Source organism: Aulostomus chinensis, chromosome 23, assembly GCF_037954235.1.
Source record: "Aulostomus chinensis isolate RoL2024-O1b breed Wild chromosome 23, RoL_Achi_v1.0, whole genome shotgun sequence".
Lineage (NCBI taxonomy): Eukaryota > Metazoa > Chordata > Actinopteri > Syngnathiformes > Aulostomidae > Aulostomus > Aulostomus chinensis.
This window is the reverse complement of record NC_141342.1, coordinates 8,216,867-8,228,959: the sequence shown is the minus strand read 5'-3', so window position 1 is coordinate 8,228,959 and position 12,093 is coordinate 8,216,867.

Genomic DNA, 12,093 nt, shown 5'->3' with positions numbered 1-12,093 from the left:
GCCATGGGTTTATTTATTTGCCCTGATAACAACTACAGCTCAGCTTCAAACAAACCCTGATTGTCTTGAGATAAACAATGATTGAAGTACTAGAAGCCTCACAGCCACAGACCCTTCAGCTCAGAGGATCGGCATTCCATCCAAAGCTCCCTGATAGAGGCGTTAGCGCTTGAGTGATACTCAGCTGATGGATGGCCTCCATCTCACAACGGTCAACATGAGCTTGCTGGACCGGAGGGCGGCGCACTTCCAACAACAGCCTGGAGGACAGCCAAGCGTTGCCACGGTGACAGAGCTGCGAAGAAAATCTCTTTGTATTGTTACCAAGGCAACTACTGTGGATAGGTGGGGATGGAGGGAAGGATGGGAGGAGAGGGGTGATGGGAAGAAAAAAGAATGACAGACAAGGAGGGGATAGCAGAAAAAGGATAGAGGAAGGAGAAGGGATGTTGCATTGTTCTTTTGATTCTCTCCATCTCTGCCTTGTTTCCACCGGATGATTCTCAACTGCATGGGAGAATTTCCAGTTTGTCATAACATCATTGCAAACAAAGTTACTCAGCAGATGCCAAGTCAGAGACAGCTCAGATAGGACACAAGAAGTAAATGCTCCAGGATGTCTCCAGGCTGGGGAAGGCAGCAAGGTTGCCTCCAGCAAAAGTGTCTCTTTTCCCTATTTGCTTCTCTTTCTTGCTATTGCACCCTCTACCTCTCTCAAGCATCCTTTTTTTTCTTTGTTGTTCCTCCTCCCCTCCTCCTCCTCATCTATTTTCTCTCTCCCCCTCCCCTTCAGTGACTTTAATATTATTTCCTCTGAAGCTGAATGCACAGTCCAAGATTTCAAGAGTTTTGTATCGTGTATTCCAAAAATGTATTGGAATCATTTTGATAACTTCTGAACTGCTTTGCTCTGGAGCTTCACTAATTCCCACTGGTTGAATTGATTGAATAAATCTAGCAGGGAAGAATAACATGGCAGAAGTGTTTCTTCTCAGTGTGTCTGGATTTAGCATATGTGAGAGAGTGTGTGTGTCAGTGTTTGCAAGATGAAACACACAAATCGTCTCCATCGCAGCTCTATCTGCACTATAATAAATACCATGAATAATGTAATTATTTTACTTTCTTGTGGGGCCAAAGAAGTGTGAGTTGACAGAGTGACTTGACAAAGAGAGGATGAATGACTTTATTTCAGTGTACTCTTAGTTACATTTGGGTTATGTATGGAGATTTATGCAACCCTCCCACTTCAGACGTGCTCGTTACTCAAAGCAACTGAAATTCTCTCATCACTTTCCCCTCCAAATCTACAATTCACATGCAGCTCAACACATTCTAATGTGCACAAGACATTCAGATTAAATGGGAATTGAATCAAATCAACCACAAAAACCTGCATGAAGCTGGATGGATAGAGTAAATATCCAAAAGTAAAAGCTGTCTAATACTTACATTGCATGTCATCTCTCCCCAGAGACAATCAGTCACTTGGTGATGGAGAACCAAACACTTTAGCTCAGCGCATATTTGGTCACATGAAGTGTATTCTTGACACAATCAGGCTGCTGGAGTGACGAACACAGCAGGATAGCAGAGAAAGAAAGCTGTGAGCACTGCCTTGGTCTGAATTGATATTCTAGCCGAAGAGTATTATTCAAATGCCAATAAGCTCCGTTATCTCATTTAAGAGTTGGTAAAGATTAGGAGACAGGTGAAAGAGGGGTGCTAGGAGGTATCGCACTGCTTAAACTCCTCACATGCAAACACACACACACACACACACATAATTAGAAATGTTTGCACGAGTGCACTCTTACAATCTCTATGGGAAATATAAACACACACGCAAACACACATACACAGACACACAAACACACACAGTTAGAAATGTTTGCACGAGTGCACTCTTACAATCTCGATGAGAAACACAAACACTCAAACACACTCAAACACACACACACACACACACACATATATACGACAGGCCACCTCACTAGAGAAAGGGACTTCCTCCCACATAAGCACCTCTCTGAGATTCACACGCTTTGTCACTTACAGACACACGTGTCACCTCTGTATTCTGATTGCTTTTTGTTCCTGCTCAGGGAGTTTGGTGAGTGAAGGCTATTAGCTCAGTGGAGTCTCTCCTGCTGTCTGCTCAGGCTCAACTACAAAGACAGATACTGCTTCAAATCAATATTGCTGTGGCTGGATACTGGCTTTTACACAGAAAATAGTGTATATTACCCCTCAGCTCATACCAAATCCTATCAGTTTCTTCCTTCCTGTCTCCTGTTTTAAGTTCCGGTCCATCAGAACATACAACAGGGGAAAGCCCCGCCCCCCCGCAGATTCGATAACTTATTTTGCCATTTTTTTCAATTTCACAGTAAAAATCTTTTTCCCTAACTACTCATTTTGCTAAAATTTCAAAATTTTTTAACCAAAAATTACCTGGAATTGAAAGTGACAGCATTTAGTGACAGCTTACATACAGCAGTCATTCGGTTCTTATCAAGTGAGACCCTGGTGGCAACAACTTTGGCGATGGTATCAGAGGTCAAGGGGAGACAGCTGCATCTGCATCTGCTGCCATTTTTGCTGGAAAGATGGGAGTGTCAGTGGTTCCTACACTGAAGAAACTGCCATTCCCAATCTGCTGGTGATACATGATCCTTTAGTGTGCTGCACATGCCAAGTGACCGCTTATATAATGTTCATCCAGTACATGTAAGATTTTCTTGTTAGCCATACTTCCACAGGGAATTATTTTGCTGAAACATGTTTGATATTATATTACATTCTCATAATGACGATAAAATCTCTTGATTCTTGATTCTAACAATCCTAAGACAACCACCAGAACAAAGCATCATGCTGAATACAATAAACATCATGCCAATCTCATTTCTCAACTCAAAACCAGTCAGCGGCTCAGTAGCAGAAGGTGGACTTGTACGCCTTAGTGAGTGAGGTAGTTCTGTCGGACTTACACTCCACTGTAATTAAAAAAAAAAAATCCATAAACCGGTGTTGCAGAACAGATGAATTTTTATCACGCATATTTCTCTTAAGAGGCTGAATTCTGTCTGATTGAGGTGGACATTAGAGTTTGATGTGTCCTTATATGGAAAAGTGATAAAGTGAGTGAATGTACGGTTTACATTTGATTCAGCAAAGATTTCTTAACGAAAATTTCAAGATAAGGTCTTATCTACATTTTAAATGGTTCACAAACATTTTAACGTGAGTATTACAGGAAAATTTGAAATTTTCCCAGTCGACCTTAATAGAAGCCCAAAAAGTAGTTTTTTTTTGGGAACTTCCTGACTTTTTTGTTCGTCCAAAACTTCTTGCGATGTGTATTTTTCTGCCCATTTTTCGCATTGCGTAGTGTCTTTTATCTCTGTGTTTCCTACAGTGTGTCAGTGTGAGGTGCTCGGGGGTAGAAGTGTCTTTTGAAACTTATTTTGCACTGTTCTCAGAGGCCAAAGTGATCCGTAAAAATTGAATTAAAAGCATATACAATTACAACCAATTACTTTTAAGCAACTAAGGCTGGTGGTGAACATATATTTGTTTTGATTTAAGTGAACCAGGACTGCCCCTCAGATCCACTAGTTATTTTCTTTGCGTCATTCCATTAAGCTGTTTTCAGTAATAACACTGAGACACAAGAACAAGCATCCTGATGAGCTGAAAATGTTAATATTTTTAACATTAATTAAAAACTATCTGTTTAGTCTGGCTTTTATCAAATGTTTTATGTCTATGATTTTTTTTTAACATTTACACATTATGTTATACAGTTTTAACCAAGTTTGTCATTATTACTAACTGTCCATCCATCCATCCATTGTCTTCTGCTTATTCCTATTTAGAGTTGCGGGGGGGTGGGTGGGTGGGCTGGAGCCTATCCCAGTGGCTACAGGCGAGAGACGGGGTATGACCTGAACAGATTGCCAGTCCATCGCAGGGCCAACATACAGAGACAATCAACCATTCACTCTCACAGTCACACCTACGGTCAATTTAGAGTATCAATCAGCCTCGTTCCCAATTGCATGTCTTTGGACTGTGGAAGGAAGCTGGAGTACCAGAGAGAACCCACACAGGAACAGGGAGAACATGGAGACTCACACAGAAAGATCCTGTGCCCGAGCCGGGACTCAAAACCGAAACCTTCTTGCTGTGAGGCGACAGTGCTGACCACTGCACCACCGTGCAGCCTATTGCTAACTGTGTAATTTCAAATCAGTATGCTGATGTAGTGCATGTCTGTTCTGACACTGCATCATATGTCTTTGTTTCCAAATAATTTAATAGTTACAATATTTCAACTGAAACTCATCATTTGGACTCAACATTTCATACACAAAAAAGGATGTTTTAAAATATCAACCCAACTGTTACACTGTGCACTGTGGCTCATTCGACCAAAGCAAATGACTCTACTGCAGGGTTAAGAATGTAAGTCAGAGGAGCTTATTTTGACAGTGATAGCTGTCTTCTCGTCTTTGTCTTCACTTCTACAGTTCACAGAGGGTGATGTTACATTACATTCAGTGTCTTCACACACACACACACACACACACACACACACACACACATACACAATCCTTCCCTAACTCGAGTGCTTTTTTGACAGAGAGCTTGACTAATAGGTCATTGGCTCAAGCCCTGCTTTTGCCAGTGATTGTGTGTGTATGTGTGTGTGTGTTCTTGTACTTGCTGCATATTGAGGACTAGAATACGTATTTAACCATCAGAGTGAGGACATTTTTGGTAAGTTACGACATTTTAACCGGTTCTCACCTCTTCGAAGGGCTTTTTGAAGGTAAGGCTTAGTTTTAGGGTTGAAGTTAGAATCAGGTTCTGGTTAGGTTTAGAGTCAAGGTTTGGGTCAGGCAGTCAGTTGAGATGGTTAGGTTTAGGGTGAGAGGCGAGGGAATGTATTACATCAATAAAAGTCCTCACAAAGATATAAGTACAAGGGTGTGTGTGTATGTGTGTGTGTGTGTGTGTGTGTGTGTGTGTGTGTGTGTGTGTGTGTGTGTGAATGGGTGAAGGAGGCAGAATTGTAAAGCATTTGAGTGCTGTTAAACTGGCAAAGCACTATATAAATAGCAATTAAAATTTAAACAGAATGATTAACCTAAAGGGTGCCCTACAACCACTGTAACTAGTGGCCAATTAAATAAAATGGAAGCATTGAGATGAATAAAATACAGTAGTTCATATTGTAGCTCTTAATCACCTAATTGCGTCATAACATTCCTGCAAAATACACTGGATACTCTCCTAGTGGATTCAGATGCAATGCATAACATGATACAAATGAGGTCTGACAATCTTCTCCCAATTAAAACATCAAGATTAAAAGTCTGAGCAAAGATGCTTAATGTCTGTGTAGGTTCAGTGCTTCATCGGTGCTTCATCAGTGTTCTCTCATAGGTCTTAAAGATGCTTAAGTACAACACATCCATCCTCAAATATTGGACCTGACAGGGGATGCAAATGGGACCAAACAAAACAACTTATGCTCTATGGGGAGTTAAAAACAGTGTGAATCTGGAGTTCCTGGAAGTTACCTAGTGGCATCTCAAAGTTACCTCTCGCCATGACAACAGTGACAAGTAGTGCAAAAATGTGGAAAATTCTAGGCACAGTATGACAGAGAAAGTTCCTGTTTGGTGTGAGAAAGTCAGAAAGAGACTCCATTGTTGGCCTGTTTTAATGAGCTTTGCCAGTAGCCCGGGGTAAAAGTGCAGTAGGATCCAGTGATAATGAGAAGCATAATGCTTCTCCTGCTGCCTCCTCATGCCCTCCGCTAAAATAGCTCCCGAGAGTTAGCTTCACTTGAAATTACAGTAAAAAGCAGTGTCTGAGCTTGCAACAGTTTCATGGGGGGAAGAAATTAAAAAATGTTTTGACACGAACCACAAAAACAGGGCTAGATATCTTGCTATTCACAAGGAACAGCTCATTTTGATAACTTTATAGCTTCGAGCGTGTTTTTCATTTCTGCCCTTCCTGGTCAAAGCTGGCTGTCATGCTTCTTTGTATCTCACTTATCAGATGCTGACTTCAAACAGAGCTTATGTTTATGTCATGCAAGTTGCATACATGATTCAGGAACTCTGAGCTTTCAGTGAATTTCCATTTATGAGGCTGTGAGTGCCCAAAGAGTGGGGGTCTTCATGTGGATTCCTCTTGTGATCTCAATAAACACAACCCCATTTTAAGAGAGGAAGAGACCATTTTCAGAGGGGAAACACCCAGATTGGTAGCAAATAAAGATATGTGTATGCGTTGAAAGATTTTTGTACAGATTTACAGATTTCTGTCTACATGTCTACACATCGCAATACACTTGCAAATCTAAATACAGATTTGTAGATGTTCCACACATTTACAAATCCAATTACACACAAATTCTAAATACACATCTGCAGATTCTTGTACACATTCACAAATTTTATTGCGCGTTTACAAATTATTTCACACACTTACAAGTCTGATTATGCACACAAAGATTTAGATATGCGTTTGCCGCTATTTTGCTACTAGAATGGTCCCATACAGGGATCATTGCTAGTTTTCAACCGGACAAGTAGTTGTGGCATGTACCTCGGATCACATTATAGAATGCTGGAATGAACTGGGATGAATATTTTGCTAATCTCAACAGGTACTGCTTCATGGACTATTTCACACTCACAGATTAATAGGGGAAAACATAAGACAGTTGGGATGTCCATCCCCACTATAGTTTAATACTTCAGTGTTTAACATGAGCTGAGCGTGAAATTCTCGATGTTTCAGTCTTTTACATTCTAGCACTTAAGCTTTGCTTAGAGACTGGAAGGAAAACATGGTCTGGACTCTGTGCACTGATACATTTTGGAAAAGACTGTGGGTGAAGAGCTTTGGAGAGTGACTTCATTAGTAAGGCTGGCAGGGTCACCAGCATCACTGAATGACCAAAAACAATAGACTGATCATAGGCTGTCATTTTAAAATACAACCCAAATATGAAAATGCTTTCATGGAAACAAAAGTGCAAGTCACTCTCTTTTAAACAATTTGACATTGAATCTAGAGACCACCTCAACCTAATCCAATCTGAGTCCAAGAAGCCCTGAAAATAACTGTTGATAAATTGTTTGGTTTTTTTATATAAAAAATCACAAATGGTGGCAAGGCGGTGCAGTGGTTAGCACTGTCGCCTCACAGCAAGAATGTTTCAGGTTCTTGTCCTGGCTGGAACACGGGATCTTTCTGTGTGGAGTTTGCATGTTCTCCCCGTGTCTGTGTGGGTTCTGTCCGGGTGCTCCGGCTTCCCCCCACAGTCCAAAGACATGGAAGAGAGGACGAGACTTATCCATACTCTAAATTGGCCGTAGGTGTGGCTGTGAGAGCAAATGGTTGTCTGTCTACTGTATATGTGTTGGTCTTGGCATAGACTGGCGACCCCTCCAAGGTGCACCCCGCCTCTTATTCAAAGGCAGCTGGGATAGGCTCTAGAAGTGGGTTGACTCTGATTAACTGGGATCTTACTAGGATTGGCGAGTCTGTCGTCTTGTTCACCCGGATCCCTTTTGTACTACACCTGCTACTGCCAGTAGGCTACATGAACAAAATGTGTCAGTAACTTTCCTTATAACCTGTATATTCTTGTTACAGTGGAACTACCATTTGTCTACCTTTTAGAAAGTGGCCTATTTGCCAGTATTTGCAAGTCCGAAAACATAGCTTTCACTCACAGATCCTGACTCATCCTGCACTTAACCCTTCTGTAATAGCAGACTCAGACCCACAAACTGGAGTGGATCTGCTTCACTCTTCTGCGGTAGCACACTAGGACTCACTAACCCCAGTGGGTTAGAGGAACCTGAGTGGATCAGTTTAATTTCCTCAATAGCAAGAAACAGCAGATTCGACAGAGCTCCAGAAACTTTCAATAGCACAAAACATTGCTTCGGGAGAGTGGGTAAGACCTGGTGCAAAATTCTAGAATTTTGACTATCGATACAAATAAAGCAGCTTTTTCACCCCCAAATTAACACTGTGCTCACATTAGTTTGCAATGTCTTTAAATGAAACGATCATTGTAAAATGAATGCGTGTGGGTATGTTTCAAGACATGATGGAGGTTTTCTTTGATTCAATACAAAAATAAAACATAAAAGTAAATCCTTCGCTTCTGGCTATTGTCCCTGTCCTGCAGCGCTCTCATTTATGAGTCCCCTTCCTTCTCAGGGCAGATGATGTTCGCGGGCATTCAGACGATGTGTCATCGAGGGTTATGCTCTTGGTGATACTGATTCAAGTGACTCAGAAGACTCGTTAACCCGGATCTGTTAAATGAGTGACCCAGAAGGACTCAAATCCATGAATGGAACCCAATTTCCCACCTCTAAATTCCTCCAGCCCCCCCCCCCACCCCACCCCCGCGACCTCTAACAGGCAGGATAAGCAGTAGAAAATGGATGGATGAATGAAAATCACAAACGTTTGCATTTCTTGGTTCCACTTTTTGTGGCAACTCCCCTTGGCTCCCAGCTAATTCAGGATTCTAGTTTGTTTTATGATCAAAGTATTACATATTATTGCCTTCTTAAAATAATAGCCTATGTCATTTTTTCAAGTTTGTCAGAAGACAAAATAAGTGGAGACTAAAAATCATAAGGAGTTTTTCTGGCAACTACAAAAAAATGTCAAAAAAATGAATTAGGCATTTATTTTAAGAAGGTGATGATATGTGGACTCTAGTGTTTGGCGGCAAAGATCGTTAAAATGGATTACAACAAATGAAAACGATGACATTTCAATCATCTCTTCTCAGAAGGTCAGAAAATACGCATGTTTCAAAATAGTGTCATAACATTTGCAAATTAAGACATGCTGAGTGCCATCTGTAAAGGTCCCATTCCTTTGTCTGATGAACTGAAGGTTAAAAAGAATTGACATTTCATGGAGCAGCTGCTGCACATTCCTTGCTCAAATTCCCTAAAAGAGAAAGGCAGAAAGTCCATGCGTGTGTGTGTGTGTGTGTGTGTGTGTGTGTGTGTGTGTGTGTGTGTGTGTGTGTGTTTTAGTAAGGGGGAGAGGGAGAGAGAGAAAGCAAAAGAAACTGAAAGAGATCCACCCTGCTATGTCTCAGGAGACCACTGAGTGTTTAGGGAGCTTTTAACTCAATAAACACCTCATACTCCATGACAACTTGGCTGTTTATTGTTTTGCACATCACCATGGAAATACTAAAGTTTGGTAAAAATGAAACACTGAAGATGTTTATACACAAATGAAATAAAATCATCTTTATTCACAGAACACACCAACTCTTTAGGAACTCTGCTTCTTGTTGATCATTTTTAATGCCAGACAAACAGATTGAGTGAGTGACAGATTTGCGTGACATTTGCTAACAAATATTGCATCCAGCTTTTTTTTATTCTTATAATGTTTTACATTAATGCAAGTTTAAGTGATCTGTTTTTAAACTTACCTTAACTGACTTTGCGGCCACTTGAGAACAGCTGAAGGAAATCTTGAAACGTTATCATCTTTAAAGGAATGTGCTTACTTTTTGGGAAATACACTTATCCCTTTACAAAGGGCCATTCGGTCATTCCACCGGAGGAGCGAGTAGTAAGTCGGACTTGTTCCCAGTGAGGGTTGGACTCCACCAAGGCTGCCCTTTGTCACCGGTTCTGTTCATAACTTTTATGGACAGAATTTCTAGGCGCAGCCGGGTGGTGGAAGGGGTCGAGCTTGGTGGTGGAAGGGTGTCGTCTCTGCTGTTTGCGGATGACGTAGTCCTCTTAGCGCCATTGGGCCACGACCTCCAGCTCTTGCTGGGACAGTTTGCAGCCGAATGTGAAGCGGCTGGGATGAGAATCAGCACCTCCAAGTCTGAGGCCTCAGCCGGAAAAGGGTGGTTTGCCCACTCCGGGTCGGGGGGGAGGTCTTACCTCAGGTGGAGGAGTTTAAGTATCACGGGGTCTTGTTCACGAGTGAGGGTAGGATGGAGCAGGAGATTGACAGGCGGATTGGGGCGGCATCCGCAGTGATGCGGGTGCTAAACCAGTCTGTTGTGGTGAAGAGGGAGCTTAGCCAAAAGGCGAAGCTCTCGATTTACCGGTCAATCTACGTTCCAACCCTCACCTGTGGTCATGAGCTTTGGGTAATGACAGAAAGAACAAGATCGCGAATACAAGTGGCTGCAATGAGTTTCCTCCGCAGGGTGACTGGGCTCTCCCTTGGAGATAGGGTGAGAAGCTCAGTCATTCAGGAGGGGCTCAGAGTAGAGCCGCTGCTCCTTCATGTCGAGAGGAGTCAGTTGAGGTGGTTCGGGCATCTGGTGAGGATGCCTCCTGGACGCCTCATTCGGGAGGTTTTCCAGGCATGCCCAAACGGGAAAAGGCCCCGAGGCCGACCCAGGACACGTTGCAGGGATTATATCTCTCGGCTGGCCTGGGAACGCCTCGGGATTCCCCGGAAGAGCTGGATGAAGAGGCTGGGGAGAGGACAGTCTGGGCTTCCTTGCTGAGACTGCTACCCCGCGACCGGACCCACCGGATAAAGCGGAGGAGGAGGAGGACGACGACGATGACGACGACTTATCCTCCATCATTTTCTAGTGCCTAGTGGTAATTCGCTTAGCTGCCACAAATGATAGTGGTGGGGCAGTCGAGAAAGCAGTCTCAAACATCATTAAAATTATTCTTGGCCTATGTTCATAGAAATATTGTTGGGAAATAGGAGACACTGTTTTTAAGTACACCTTTCACACCGCACCAAAAATGCGGGTCAAAGCGGGTTTTTCGGCACTCTGAAAGGGTCGACTCGGCATTTCGATCCACATCGACCTACTCGCCAAGTGACCCCCGGTGTTTAGCAGCTCGACTCGGCTCGGCTCAGCTCACCTGCAGTGTGAAAAACGCAAACGCATCGTCTCAGGTTTCACGCGACCTTCCTGTCGCATCCTGATTTTGTCACTGTGCCGCCTGTCAGGCTTCGCCTGTAGCTTCTTAGGCTCCCTTCCAGACTCGCCAAAACCTCCATCCTCCTTCGCTGCATTAGCACTCGCACATTTCCCAATCTGCACCGAGTTTGTATGCTTTGCAAGAGACAACATTGCAATGCACGCAATGACGATGCTAACATTTGACTCGGCGACATCCATGTTGTCGTTTGTTTACATCTCAGTGTTTATGTGAAATGATGATGTTGTCAGTACGATGACGTACAAGAGAGAAAAACACAGGCACGCAGCCTTCACAGCGGGAGTTCAGACCCGGGTCTTCTGGAAGCTTGAATGCGCCCTCATGCCAAGCAAATGCCCGCGTTGACACATGTTTTTCCGTGTGAAAAGGGTAAAAGATACATACACAGAGCTACTTAGACTGGCTCAGCTTCTTGTACTGTTTTGCTCTTTTTGTAGTAGCTGTAGTAGTTCCAGGTAGTCATGTATGACTCTGAAATAGCAACAACTTCTAATTTTCAACAGTTTATCTCAGCTAACGCTGGCCACAACACTAGCTTTTTTTCTTTTTTTTTTTTTTTTTAGAAAGGAGGAAATCAATTTCATTACTTTTGGGTTGTATGCTTGCACATCCCACTGCTACTATTTATAGCGGCTAAGCTAAATGTCAGTCAGCTGTCCAGTGGGGGTCTGGAGCTCCGTAAAGTACACAGAAAAGTGAGAGGGGTATCTAATCTACGTCTAGCTCTCAAGATGATGGACAGTAAGCATATTTCTTAAAAACGTGGCATGTCCTTTTAACTATCGAGCAAAACGTTCTGCTGTAGGGAATCTAGCAACCCTCCAATGATGCAGATTGGCCTATTACTGCAAAACAATGGGGTCTGCACTGACAGTAAACAAATTTTAGTTTTTCACTTGGAACACATGGAAAGAATGTTGGAAGATACAGGACAAAAAATTCAAGCTTCCCTTTTCTGTGCGGCCTCAGAGTGACACACATATACACATGAATGCCCAGAGTTGGCCTCAGGGACATTATGGTCAAGCAGCTGAGAGGCTGAGTGAGATGGCCCCTTGGGAAAATGATTTTCCATACATCT